Source organism: Carettochelys insculpta, chromosome 19 (assembly GCF_033958435.1).
Source record: "Carettochelys insculpta isolate YL-2023 chromosome 19, ASM3395843v1, whole genome shotgun sequence".
In the NCBI taxonomy this organism is placed as follows: domain Eukaryota; kingdom Metazoa; phylum Chordata; order Testudines; family Carettochelyidae; genus Carettochelys; species Carettochelys insculpta.
The window spans coordinates 3,685,593-3,696,510 of record NC_134155.1 but is presented as its reverse complement, the minus strand read 5'-3'; positions in this window follow the sequence as shown (position 1 = coordinate 3,696,510).

Genomic DNA, 10,918 nt, shown 5'->3' with positions numbered 1-10,918 from the left:
TTCTTGTCGAGAGTTACAGGGTGAACCCCGGCGTGGCTCACGCTCCGGCCCCTGCAGGTGACAGCCCTGACAGCCGCACAGCGGGAGATGAATGCGCAGCCTAGGGCAGTTTTGCTGAGAAACCCTAAGGATGTCAGTCCCGCTGGCTAAGGGGGAATTCTTTTGCAAAATACTGAGCCCCGGGGGGCTAAGAATGGGTATCACAGCGCCTGAAATGGCAGCAGGCCCCATCCTCACAGGTTCAGGAACAATTCATGAGCTTAGAGAGCTCATTGGGTCAGGCTGTTTGAAAGTGGCTCAGGGCCTTAAACCAAAACCTGGAAGATTTCCCCAAAAGTGGTGGGGCAAACAGGCTTACCGCTTCCCCCTAAAACTGGCAAAGATGCCAATGGGAGGCTTCAAAGGTAATTATTATAATAAGTAACTATGTACATTTCTAAAGACTCCCTCATCCAAAGTGCTTTACACATGGCTCAGGAGCCATTTAACCTGCTGCCTAACTGCAGCTTGCTCTGGGGTGGAACCTGGCAGCAGCGCAGCCACACCCAACACTGTTAAACAATACCACCAGGACAGAAAGTGCAAAGGACTCCTCTAGCCACCTGGAACTGCACCTCTCCACCTGTCTGTCTAGTTGAGGACCAGGCTGACACCAGAAGCGTCAGGCACACTTGTTACGACATTTGTATATTAGCAAAAGGCCTAGGTTAGAAGCGGCTGGGCTGGCATAGAACAGCTTTTGGCCATGTAATTATATCATCAGGGGAACTGGGGTGAGCTAGCATGGCAAAAGCACTCTAACTGGTACCCAGGCCATGTGCTCTGGTGGGGTTTGCCAGTACAGCTGCCAGCAAACCGTTCCTGGCCTGCACCAGCCCAGTCTAGCAGTGGGAGGCGATGCAGTGTGATGAGATTTCATGAGGATAAGAAATTAAAACTGGACCAGGCCCTAAAATTAAAGCCACAGGGCCTCCCTGAGCCCGTAGGCCTGAAGCAGCTCACGGACGTCAATGGTCAGACTCCTGTAGGGCAGCTGCCCTATTCCGGCTCCAAGATGGGTAGGTCCCTGCAGCACATTTGCTTTCTATGGTACATGTTAAATGCACTGGAACTGTGTTAGGCACATCTGAGCCAATGCCTGAGCTCCTCCTGCAGCGTGCTCTGATCCACTGACGAGCTCTGCCTTCCCCTAATTACCCCACCCCACCAATAACCAGGGAGATTATGCCATGGAGGTCACAGTTTCTAGGTCTGTCAGAGACCTCGCTGGTGTTTTCCACTTCAGCTCCAGGGCAGTGGGGCTCTCGATCACTGTGGGCGGGATGGGAGAGCCACAGGGCTCTCAGCCACTAATGGGCAACAGGGCTGTGGGGGGCTCTTAGCGCTATCAGCCCCCCACAGCAGTCTCCTAGAGTGCAGTTTGGGCTCTCCTGCCCTGCCTGAGCATCAGTCAGCCACCCACCTGGCCCTCTCCCGCCAACAGCTCATGGTCTTCCGTGAATTCTTGTTCAATCACCCACAACCTGTCCATGACTTTTACTGAACATAACCAGGGCAAGATCCTAAGCTTAGTAATAACGCTGAGCACTGCGCACTTTCAGAGCAGGGAGGCAAAGCTGATCATTCAAATGATTCAGGGAGAAGGGCTGGGCTTGGGCTCTCTGGCTGGCAGGTGGGGGGTTAAAGGTTAGAGTGGGTTACCAGTAGGACCCCAGTACACGCCACCTGCCCTGCTCTCACCCACAGCTGCAGGGAACCAGTGAGGCACTCCACCGCGATCCCCAGCCCAGTGTTGCAGAAGGGGCGGTTTGGACGTACATCCAAGTACCACTGAGGGAGGCACGCTATTAACACCCAGTACACACAGCGCAGGTGGGACTCTGTCACTGTGTGTAAAGGGGAACATGCGGGTGAGGACAGGCTGTTTCCTCTGGCTGCTAGTTATGGGGTTAATATGTAATTTTAGAGTGCTTTGCAAGATGATTTGGGATCAGTTCTCACGCAGGCCGCGGTGAGGCCACTCTCGTTACAGAGCAGATCCAGGGAAATGAAGTGTGCCGGCAGTGCATTCTCGCCAGGCCCAGCTCTGGAGCAGGTTCCTGCATGCAGCTCTGCTGGGACAAAACCCAAGCGTCTAGACAAGCTTGCAGCTGTGCCACATGGGTTCCGATGGCGTCTTCTGTTGGGTAGGTTCTGTTGAATAGATGAGGCCAGCAGCAGAAACACAGGCCCCTCACGTCAGACATACGGAAAAGCAATGGTCCCAGATAATGTGCAATCGGTTGTTCGGCACCTTTCACCTCAAGCTGGGTGTGCGAGAGGCCTGTGCTAAGCTGCCACGCATGCACTGGAAGCTCCTTTGCCGTATGGCCAGTCGGCCTCACCCCCGTCTGGCTCATTACCACATCATTTGACAAGTGCCATTAAAAGCTTTGTCTCCATTACAGAGAGTCTCCCAGCTGACAACTGATGCAGCTGAAGTTGCTGCCAGTGCAGCCCCCAGCACAGCATGCCCAACGCCATGTCAGCCACTGCTAAAAGCTGCTTGCAGAGAGGCAGCCCTCTTGCTCCCACTGACTAAGCCAGAGGCCTCTGCAGAGACCCAGCAAACAAGCTGCAGACCAGCTGGAGTCATTGGAGCCAGTGGTACATCATCTAGCAGCAGGGAATGCCTGAGGGTCAGCTGAACTGGCAACAAGCCCTCTATCGGCCCAGCGGCAAAGCTCTGCAACCCTGGCGCTTACTGCGGGCGGGGGAGAGGGGGAAGAGGGTGACCTGTGTGTGCACCATCTGCTCTGCTTTCAGCAAGGACAGAAACAACGGGAGCCGGGAGATGACAGGATGAGCAGAGTGGCAATTTCGACCCAGGGAGGCAGACTTGCTGCTTACGGAATCTGTTCAAGAGTGAGAAAGCAGTAACCCAGCCTGGGCCTCAGTGTGCTCGGAGCAAGGACAGACGCTGGGAGGCCGAATACAGAGAGAAGAGAATTAGAACTATTGCTATTGGCCTGGACACAGTTTCACCCGAGGGACTGCTTCCCACGGACGCCATGGGAACTGACACCACACCCAACGTGCTTATTCCAAGCCAAAGGACTAGTTGCCCTTACAGGCAAATGCAGCTCCCTTTACTCCCATTGCAATCTGTTTGGGGTGAGGCGGGAGGGCTTGAGCTCCAGTACAACAGGAGGCCAGGACCAATCCTCTGTGCCAGCATGGTACAGTCACAGCCTGTGTGTCCCCTCTCTGGCCAGGGTCCTACGTGCTGTTCTTCAGTCCTCGTGGTCCCCAGGGAAGTGGATCTGCTGCTGTCAAGGCGATGTGCTTCCTGCAACTGTCCGTGATCTCTACTTGCTCTGGGCTCTTGCTCAGCTACCCTGTGTCCCTGACTTCTCCCCATGGCTCTATCATGGAGCTACCACCTGGCCTCATCTCCAGGCCCCAGCACACGCAGCCTCCCATGCTCTCACCCCCAGCAGCAGAGAACTTGGGAGGTGCCCCATGGCAACCCCAACCCAAGTGCTGCAGAAGGGCAGTTTGGACATACGTCCAGCTACTACTGCCGGAGGCACTCTAACTCCTAGCACAAGCACTACGGGTGGGACTCTGTCACCTGCAAATGAGAACACATCGAGGTGGAGGCAGGTGAGGGCAGCCTTTTTCCTCTGTTTGTACAGCAGCCAGCTCACTGTCTGTGACAATGGCTCCTTGTGCTATAGTGATACAAACAATAACAGGAAGATCAACCGTTTGCACTCATGGAACGATGACCCGGGAGGGGCTAGAGCAGACAGTGAAGAGGGAGAGTCAGCTTCATCTCAGCTTCCACTCCCCTGGCCTCAGAGGTGCAAAGGGAGACTGAAATAGCAGACCCAGCATCCTCCACGCATGCAGCCTGGTACTCGTTGCACCAGGAAGTCTGCCCTGACAGGTCATTGGTAACCTTTATCGTCCTGCCCCCATAGGCATTAGAGTGGAATTAGCTCAGGGGCCTTAACGGTCTCGTCACTCCAAACCGTTTTGCCTCTGCTCAGGCGAAGGGGCCAGCCGCCTGCCTTTGGGGTGCAGGGAGACTCCTTGCCCTCAGGGAAGGGAGGCCAGGAAATAAGAAAACAAGCTGAGGCAGGCAGGGAAAGTTCCCGCCTCCTCTCAGCGCAGACAGTGGGGCAGGAACGTCCGGTTTTGGGGGACAGGCTGTGACCCAGTCCAGGAGACAGATCTCTTTAGCGGCAGAAAGGTACAATGGATGACCCACCATGCTCTGCCCATGTGCCTCAAAGCAACCCCCAAACTTCTCTCCACCCCTCAGCCTTGCTGCAGGGGACCATCAGCTTGGGGGACAATCAGCACCACCTGGGAGTGTTTTTACAACATAGGAACTAGAATAAGATCCAGGAGTTTACTGCAGAGATGGCTGCAGAGAGCACAGGCTATGGAACTAGTGTGGAAGGGCTTCTAGCTTTGCCTCCTGCTTTGAGTCCCCTGAGCCAGTTTGGGTCCCAGGTACAAGGTGTGTTTTGTGTTGTGGGACAAGACATAGTTGCATCCTGGTTTGCACCTCAGGCAAAGGATCTCTGCACATTATACAACATCTGTAGGTGCAGCAGGCACGCGAGCCCCCTCTACTGTGAGATTTCCCCAGAGGTTCAGCACCCATCTTCCATGAGAAAGTCAGGGTGTGGGCAGGAGAAACAAGGACTCTGACTCCACCCAATGTTTATTGCCTCGGTTGGCAGGCTGAGCAGCAGCCCAGCCTTGGTCCCATCCAGACAGGCTTTCAAAGTCCTGGCTGTGAACGGGGAAGGGCAAAGTTCACAACTGTACTGCTTGTGCTGTAGCATTTTTCTAGAAGCCTGGGAAAGCGACTGGAGCATCAGACTGCTGGGGCAGCTGTATACACATCAATGAAGTAACATCCCTGCGCTGGGCCCTGGTCCGCTGGCTCAGGCTCCCAGGGCTGGGACCTCAAGGCCATACAATGGAAGTGCAGACTTTCATGCTCAGGCGAGAGCCTGGACTCTCAGACCCTCACAGGATCTCAGAACTCACACGTCTACATTTCAATTGTATAGCCCTGCAGCCTGAACCTGGCTCAGCTGACTCAGATGAGCCGGGGGACTTCTGCATCTCCGCCGAAGGACACTGGGAAATGGCCGCAGACAAGGAAAGGCTAGAGAAGGATGATAAAACACACACCAGCACCAAGTCTGCAGCTCCTAGTACCCTGGGCCACTGGCTTATGACAAATGGGTGCTCTCCAGGAGTTTAAAGCTAATGACGAAACTGCTCAGATCAGAGGAGCACGTCTTGTGACAATCTGAGCACTGGAAAATGTCAAAAATTAGTGAGTGCCATTTCAAAGGCGGTATCATGCATCAGAGCAAAATCTTCTACAGCAAGCCTGAGAACAGCATGACCAGCACTGAAAATAAAAGGGAGAAAGCTTTGGCTGCAATGATCCCGGTGGAATTATAAGGCCACAGTGAAGATAGATTTGACTTCTCCCTGCATTTGGAAGCTTTCCAGGCTGCAGAACCCAGCCTCTCCCCAAGATGCTGTTAACATAGAAGCCTCAGTTCAGGCAGGGGAGTTATCACCATTTACCTGGTCTGTACAGCCCCCGATGCTGAGATCTGACCCATAGACTGAAGATAGCTGCAAGGATTCACCCACAGATAGGATCACAGGACTAGGTTTTGCATGGTACTTGGGTGGGTACAGCTGTGCAAGTCAGGGGCCCAAAGCAATTTAAAGGCAGGTTTTTGGTAATTAAATTTCCAGGCTGATGGCAGCCCAGGATAAGGCTGGAAAGGGAACACAGCCCAAGGCTTGCAGTTCAAACAATTGGCGGTTGTTTCATTCACAGCTAGAGCTGCTTCCTGGCCAAAACCTTCGCAACCTAAAGAGAATAAAGGAGCTGAATAAAGGAGCACCACTTAGAACCTGCTTTCAGGCCGCCTCGCACAGCAAGACTAGACTAAAGAGAGGCACTTCTGCACCTTGCCAGGCCCTCGCGGTGAGAAAAATGTGCCTGTACCATAGTCAGCGGGTGTTTGAAAGAAGGTGACAATTTGATTTTCAACCAGCTGCAGAGAGGGACGTCTGAATGATGTCTGCAACCCAACGAGTTTGCAATTCTGTTCCAACGCAAACGGAGCCAGATCTCATTCACATCCTGCCACGTTGGGTCTGAATGGTCTGGGAGCTGCTCCAAAGAAGATGGGGCCCAGGCCCTTTAAAGCCAAAGGCTTTTGTCTGGGGGCTCCTTCTTTTCATAACACGCAGGACCAAACCCTGGGAAACAAACATAGACTTTCCCTGATTGACATATTGGAACTGCCCCCATCCCATGGTTTGTGCATTCTGCAGTCTAACATGCTGAGCCTCATCAGACCCTTGAGGCAAGGCAGGGCTGTACTCTCCACTTCCCACATGGCAAACGGAGGCAGAGGGGGATGAATTGACACACCCAGGGTCACACAGGGAGTCTGTGGCAGACCAGGGGATTGCACCTGGGTCTCCCAACTCCCAGGCTAGCACCCTGGCCTACACATCCTCATTAGCCAGGCCCCTTTCCCCAGTGGGCCCACTAAGGCATTAAAAGGGAGCTTCAGGGGGTTCCAAAAATAAATATAGGGCAGACGTTCAAAGTTTGGCTCCCGACAATGATGCCAAGTAAACCCAGAAGAAAGGTCCTATCTCGCACACACCCCTTCCAGTGCTGGGCCGATTTACATGTAAATCTACTGGAGCCAAGGGCTCTTGACACAGTTTCTTCCAGTGACCCTCCGACAGACAGAGAGGAGAGTTCGTGTTTGGACAGCCCTGACACAGGCCCTTGAGCTGCTCTCCTAGGTGCTATGGTAACACAAACACTACACCGTGGTAATGGCAATGGTAATGGTCTTCCATTCCTTGGGCACCAACTCTGTGTGTCATTTGCTCATCACAGAGCCCCATTCGCTCTCTAGAGCCACCGGCACAAGTACTATGTTCAAACCAATCATTAAACCCTTGGTGGCCAGGAGCCAAGATACCGTTCAGCTGGTTTCTACTTGGGAGGAGTTCCCCCTTCAGTTGCTTGTCATGAGTGGTAGGCGTGTGATGGCTTAATTGCAGATAAGGGAGCAACAGCTCCTTGGCTACCTTATACAACAGCAGGATATTTATTATTATTGCTCTTCCCTTTGCCAGCTTCAGACTGAAATCTCTTCCCTTTTCAGAACAGAGGTGCCCCCACAATTACTCCCTGGGCTGAGCTGTGCACAAGATTTGGTTGCTGTTGGACTGCATGCACTAGACTGTTACAGCAGGACACCTTGTGGGCAATGGTCACATATTGCTCTTTATTAGAGTGCTGAGCACATGAATTTGCTTATGGCAGGTTGCGTAGTTGTGTGCCACACAGACTGGCTTACTGTTGCAGGGTTTTTAGGGCTGTGCTGCTGGCTTTGATTGGGAGCAAAATCACGGAGGCATTTATACTCAAACCAAACCAGAAATAAATGCCACACTGACCAAGGACACAGCTCTAAGCAGCTGCCTAAGTAAGTCACTGGAACAGGCTGGTCGTGTCTGTTTCAAACTCCCTTGCCCCACTAGCAGGTGCTGATCTAGTTAGGAAATGAGGTGCGTGTTCTGCTGAGCTGGGGATTTCAGAGGGAAGAATGGCTCTGCTGAGAGAGATGGTTTAGGGGGTAGGCTGAGCAGTCTGCAGGGAGGAACCTTCAGAGCAGTCCATGCCTATAGTCAGTCACGTGGGGTGACCATAAGAATCTGGCACATTTGGGTGCCTGATTCTGAACTTGGTGGGTGGGTCGGTCTCAGCTTCTGAAGATGGCCATTTCAGTGCTGCTGCTGCCTTGTTTCTTGCCACCAGCTGACAGGGTGGCACCCACCTTTCAACGCGCTGTGGAAAGGCCACTGCTCCCAAGCCACTGCAGCAATACCAGTGTGGCCTCCAACCCACTAAGTCAGCATCTGAGCAGCTTGGCTGGTGCCTGTCCACTCAGCTGCATCACTAATTGTTAGCCTGTGAGCTACTCCTACAGGCTGAGCTTTCACAGTCTCCAACCCCTGGCTGGGACTTTCACAAGCACACTGCAAAGTTACACAAGGTGCCAACGTAACCCACACACCTTCTGGGTGTGGTTCACTATCCCATGCTGTGGCAGCTACCTAGACCACGGACTCAGACAAAGAATGGGTCTTCTCTACAGCCCTAGCGCTGACAGAGCTGGGTTTTGGCTCAAGCTGTAGAGGATCCTGCACTAAGCTCCAGAGGTCAGCGGTTAAACCAACACAGCACTATCTCCATTTATATGACCACAGCATCCAAAGGTCACAAGTGATTGGTGTTGGGGACTACACAAAAACACCACCAATAACAACAGACAAGTCATTATGGTCATTCGCATTCACACACCTCTGGATCAAGACAGAGTCATTACTACCAAGCCAATGCCACGTACAACGTAAGCATCCTTCTGCCGAGCCACTGTAAGCACGATGCAAAACTGGAGTTCGCAATGCCAGAAACCAGAGAGCGTTAGGACTCCACATAAACACCCTTGAATGCCAGAACTGACAGCAAAATGGGGGCTCTGACCCTTTCCGGGGGGCCAAAGAGAACAGAACATGGTCCTTGCGCCTCTCGAGTCTGTGGGACAACTTCTGAACCATAACTCACCAGCAGCTGCTTTTTGTCAGAACATCACCTTCAGTATCAGTCAGAGCCTTATAAAGAAAGGCCATAAACTAGTTACCTTATAGCCAGTGGCAACACTGTTGGCGCAGACCGGGGGTAACCAGAACTCAGGCTTCAGGGTGCAAGCTGGCTGCAGCAGCGGTCAGGAAGGAATTGCTTCTGATGTGCTCTCGCTTGCATCCTGAGCTGGGTGCTGTCTGCAAAGGCAAAATACAAACACAGCCACCAGGGATGACAGTCCCATCCCCAGCGGAGGATGATCCAGGAGAGATTGCGTTGGCCAGTCCCTTCCCTCAGATCTCTGAGCATTGTGCGGCCTGACGGGACAGGATGCAGAATGGCAGGCCTGATTTGCTCGGCAGCAGGCAGAAGGGCCCGCATCGTGGTAGCCCCCTTTCCTTTGGGCTGAGGGAGCCTTGAAGTAATGCAGCACTCTTAGGCAGCCCTACTTTGGAATAAGCTAATTTGGAGAAGCTCTTCTGGAATAGCTTATTTCAGAGCAACACTGCCACACACGAACTGCATTCTGAAATAGGGTGGCCACACACAACAGAGCTATTTTGGATCAGAGTCCTTGGATGCGCTATAGCTTATTTCAAAATAGCCCCTATTTCCTGTCTGCACAGCCTCTATTCCAAACTATCTGAGTGGGAGCAGCCGCTCTTCCTCACAGAATGAAGTTTACCGAATTCGAAATTAGCCGTCTGCTATTAACAGCCATTATTTCAAAATAACTTTGCTGTGTAGACACTCCCTCAGTAACTGACTGGTGCCAAGAGGGAAGAGCTCAAAGCTGGGAAATCTGTAATCAGCAGAAAACAGGCCCTGAATCCCAAGCCCCTTCCTTCAGGGGAGCCCAGCTTATAAAGCAAGGCCAATGCAGCAGCATTAGCTTTCATCCTCCCAGACACTGACCCTCCTCAACTGCACCAGGTCTGAAACGTACAAGCCACCTTCATGCTGCCTCCCTCTCATCAACTGTGCAGCTGGGAGAGAGCAGCAGAGTGGAGCCACAGAGCTGCTAGTCACTCGGGACAGGAGCAGCCGAAGGAGACACTCTTGACCGTTTTGGGATACATCCACATGGGGCTTAAACAAAGCCCACGGCACAGCTGCAACTGGCCCAAGTCAGCTGACTCAGGCTGATTAGCTAAAAATTGCTGGGTGGGTGTTCCAGCTCCAACCCAAGCCCAAACATCTGCACAACCATTTTTCCAGCTCCGGAGCCTGAATCAGCTGATCTGAGCCTGCCCTGGGCTTTGATCTCTGCATAGGCACAAAGAAGTCTGTGGTGCCTTCAAGGAAGCATGCTGCAATTGGGCTGAATTTGGAGTCACTATGGAAGGGCTGAGAAGCTCCACTCAGAAACCCAGGTTTTCCCACAACATGAACCTGAATGAATGGGACATACTGCACCATGGGCTGGCACAAGGCCAGGCAGCACAGCCTATAGTGTAATGCAAGTGCCAACTACGGCGGTTCAGAGGGACCACTGCTTTGAAAGTGGTACAAGACCTGTTATCTGAAGGCAGTAGAGAAGCGCATGGTGATTACTTTAACACTGGCAGAGAGTGCATGGCTGGAGCCCTTTGACTCCCTGATGAAAACTACCTCGTCTCCATTTCTATGCTGGTCCCCTAGCTCTGCCAACTGACCACCAAAGTAGATTATAACAACATATTGCAAAAGCGTCAGTAAAAGGTAAGGTCAATGGTTTGGGTCAAGGGCACAGCGTGTGTCGGTTTCAATACTGTCAACATTTTGTTCCTTGATTGGCTATTTGCCTAGAGCTTAGAGGACTGATTTACAACAGCATCACTGTGTTTAATGTCGATCACTGCACGAGCAATGGTAGAATTTGAACGGAACTGTCAGGTCCACTTACAAAAATTATAATAATGGCAAAAAGAAGGATGCTGCATCTCCCGGCATGGCCGTATCCCAGAGCGCGAGTGATAGCTCTGACAGCAGCTCCACAAGAGACTCAGAACACCTTTTACCACTAGGGAACAGAATCTAGTCTCAACATGTGGTTGCAAAAATTGTTCACAGGGTTCCTTTGCAGAGTACAGAAAAGCTGTTGGTGTATCCCAACTCCCACCACGAGCTCCAGATCCAGAGCTGAGATCCCATCACTGCCATCAAATAGCTGGGAGCTGCTGGGACATTCTGAACAATGATGTGCAAGTGAACAAACACTAATGGCATGAT